Source organism: Oxyura jamaicensis, chromosome 10 (genome assembly GCF_011077185.1).
Source record: "Oxyura jamaicensis isolate SHBP4307 breed ruddy duck chromosome 10, BPBGC_Ojam_1.0, whole genome shotgun sequence".
Lineage (NCBI taxonomy): Eukaryota > Metazoa > Chordata > Aves > Anseriformes > Anatidae > Oxyura > Oxyura jamaicensis.
The window spans coordinates 12,575,862-12,579,796 of NC_048902.1; positions in this window are offsets into that span (position 1 = coordinate 12,575,862).

A 3,935-nucleotide genomic window follows, 5' to 3' on the forward strand; every position below is an offset into this window, starting at 1 on the left:
TCCTGGTGAGTTGCCAGTGCAGCCTTCAGGGATGCTCGGGTTCAGCACTGCAAGTCTTACCCTTAGGAATTCTTCCCTGATACCCAGACCAAACTTTTTTCAGCCTTTGTTTCATCTCTTTACTAGAGTTAGAACAATATCAGTCACCAAGACTGCTGCATATTTCAGTGATATTTTAGTCTTATAATTACAATGGGAAAAGTTTTCACCCCTCGCTTTGCATTGCTAGGTGGAACTGGATGTGAAAGTGAATTTAAATACTTTGTTCTTGTAACAGTAATAAGAGGTACACATTCCTTCAGGTCCTATAGATGCATAAGAGGGACAGCAATCCAGTTCTGTAGAGAATTACCATACATCAACAGTTTCTGTATGTTGTAGATCCTGAATGATATTGTGAACCATTTTTTGGTGCTTTCCTTTTCCTAAGGAAAAAAAAGAAGTTAGTATGCACTGTATACATCAGTGTTCTGCATATGGGGATTAAATTACAAACTGTTTTCAACATTGCTTATGAATTTAAAGTCTGGAAAAGAAAAGATCTTCCTTTGGGTTATGGGTTTTGATTATATCTTTCTAATTGCACACATCTACTGAGATTACATCACATATTCCGCAGACATGACCAAAGAGTATGGCTCAAGATTTATGAGATAAACATTAAAGTGCAAATGCATAACTGCAGAGTAATGTAATGTCAGTTAGGAAAATTGGGCTGAGAATTCCAGACTAACCACAAGTGGATCCAAAGCAGAGGGGAGAAATGCACTTTTTCCTTCATCTGCTATATATTAGGGATTGCATTTTACAGATGACTCTGTGGGCATCGTACTGCTCTTTGCCAGCATTTGTACGTAAAGAGATATTTGTGGAATCATCCTAATGGTGGGAGTAACTGCAGGGAATTGTTGTGGGATTTAAAAAAATAAATAATTTTGTATATGCATACATGAAAAGTAATGGCTGTGCTTTTCTTACTATGCTCGATGGCTTCTGTGATCCTGAACAGTCTTTCTTTTGCTGCTCAGCTATTAACTGTAGGTATGATATTTTTCTTGTTCTAGTGAGGTTGAGCAAGATGCATTTGGTTTTAGTTTGATCATAACCGTGTCACTTGAGCTGTCAAATGTTGGAGCTATTGCTTAATGTGGGAAAAAGAAAAGGGAAAGAAAGCCTACGTCCAAATTTCTCCAGAGCCTGGATCTTTAGCCTTCAGATGGGGCAAGTACCATCATCCACAAGCTGGTAGGGAGTATCACACCTGGTTAGAAACAGTGCTCTGGCTTCCGTAGAACGAAATGCAGAACAGGAAAAGGGATTTCTGCTTTGCAAAGAATGATGTTGCCAGTCTATAGTGTTTCATGACTAAGGCTTCCAGTTCCTATCATTTCCTGTTGTGGTATGGGGGCAATTTGCCTTGCATTTCAGCAAATTAGTGCACCTGCTGGAATATTGCCTCTGCAGCTCCTGCTCAGCCATTTCAAGCACTCCTAATGCAGTCATTTGTATCAGAAGGGTGGCAGAATGGGGCTTTTTAGCTTGCAAACCTGCTAGGATGTACCACTGTATTTCAGACTCTGAGGGCAAGCTGTCTAGATAGTAAAGCCTTAAAATATTGCAAATAAAAAAATACTTATTTCTGGAAAGAAAGAAGTCTTAAGCATCTACTTCCATTTTAATATTCATTTAGTTCTGAAAGCCAGTTAGATCTACATCATCATTTTGACCTCATTTTTATTTTTTTTTTTTCCAATTTGAGTTCCTAATGTTAAGCATCTAAAACTATATTTAGACATCTCAGTGAAAGTAGCCTGATTTTTAAAGGTGCTGAGCAATTACAGGGATGGGAGAAGTGTGATAGCTTTTGTCCTGGATTCCTAGGCTTAAAAAATTAACACAAGAGCTTGTTGTTAAAAAGTATCAGCCTACGAGCTATTTTAAAAGACTGAAATCATATGACATTGCATGCTAATGGCAATTTATCCTTTAAGTAGAAAAAAGTTGACTGTGGATGTTCAAATAAAAACTTGTAAAATCTGAATATTGAAAGGAAAAGAAAAAATCAGTTGAAATATTTTTTGCACTGTTGTGGAATATGAAAAGCCAATATTATAAATAAATACAGCATTAAAAAAAAAAAAAAAAAAAAAAAAAAAAAAAAAAAAACGTTGCTAGCCCATGTCTGACCTCAAGCATTTTGGTTTAATCATTATAAAATCTGGAAATTAAGGCACAGAATGGAATAACCAACACCCCTTCAATTGTTAATGGCAGAAGGCTGCTCCTTAAGCAGCACAGTTAGTGCTGTAAAGCTGGGCAATGCCTTTACCTGCAGGCAGTCTTCACATCTGGTGAACCCTCATATGTGCATAGGCTGTTTTAAATGACTGCATCTCTTTCCAGTTTAGCAGTTACTGCCAGGCATTTAGTTTTCATAATGTTGACTCTAGTATTCTTCAATGATCGCTGCATACGTTTGATTTATGGCTGTTTTATGGCTCCAGTGAGTTGACACAGATTGTTTGGGAAAAATCTGAAAATGACAAAGAAAATCACTTTTTCCTCACAGCACATGTTTTGAACCTCTTGCTTTGTTTGTTTTCACTTCCTTGGGTGAATGGTAAGTGCCCAATGTCATGGGTATGTTTTTCGGGTATGCTACAGATTGATTTATTTTTACTCTGTCATAACATCAAGTGGCCATAAATAGAACTGAAAACTCCCTGAGAGTACATCCTGTGGGTGAACCTCACAAGGTGTTTTGGAGCCCAAACTGGGGACTTTTTTGGGAAATTACATTTGTAAGGGTTGTGGTCAGTTGGGCATAGCACTGGGATGGGTGAAGTTGCTGAGTACTGTAAATAGGTAAAGCCCAGCACTGCGTGGTTAGCTGGGGCTGTGGAAACTGTAGAGTGTCTGTGTACATATTGTAATGGCTTTATTCCTGCTGCTAGGGCCTGGGTTTCCCTCTGCTTTGTGTGCTTCTAAGGGGAGAAGATGTGCTTCTGTCTGAGCCGTGGTCAAAGAGGTGTCTGAGAAAATGATTTCTTTTTAGAAAAACTTTCCTTTATCTCCATGCATTGCCTAAACCTCTTCTAGAGGTTTAGAGGTAGAAATTTTTCCAGAGGTGATGACTTTTCATCACAAAGATGACTTAGGTTACCCTAGAGTGTGGGCTTTATCAAGGCACAGCATTCTGGCTCCTGGGTCCATCTTCAGCCTCAGGTGGGCAGGAGCTCGCTGCCTGTGTGGAGCCAAGAGCCAGCACCAAAGGGATAATTGAGGATGCCAGGAGTGAAATTTTTGAAACAAGTCTGCAACAGAAAGAGATTTGCCTGCTCTGGTTTACAGCAGGAAACAGAGAGCTCTCTGAATGACCTCTTGTATGTGAAGAATACAAAATATTTTAAAGGTCACTCCAAATATAGCAGAGTAGCACAGAATCAGGCCCATTACTTCTCCCCCTCTCCAACAGCATGATGTTCCCCAGCTACACAGGTGCCACCAATTGCTTTCTGTTCCTAAATGCAGGCTGATATGATGTCTAAACATCACCATTTTCTCATTCTTGCTCCACGTTAATTCCAGTTTTCTTGTAGGCTGAATTTTAGCACTGTAAGTATGCATTCACAAATTACAAATACACATGTACTTGCATTTAAATATAATATTCTCAAATGCTGAACTCAAAACTGATCTCTGCTACTGACGATGCAAGGAGGAGCTAATAGAAGGTTCATCAGGAGGATGGAAGAACACAGCTGGCATGTTTTTCAACAGCTCAGGGAGCATTTGTAGTAAGGCTACTGCTGCTACTGCACATGTGAAAGCAAATCTGGCAAAAGAAGGGTGGGGAGGAGATCTGTGCTGAATTGGTGGTACTTCATTGCTATTGTTGTTATCAATTATTTGTAAATCAGGGTGTGAGATGTAGC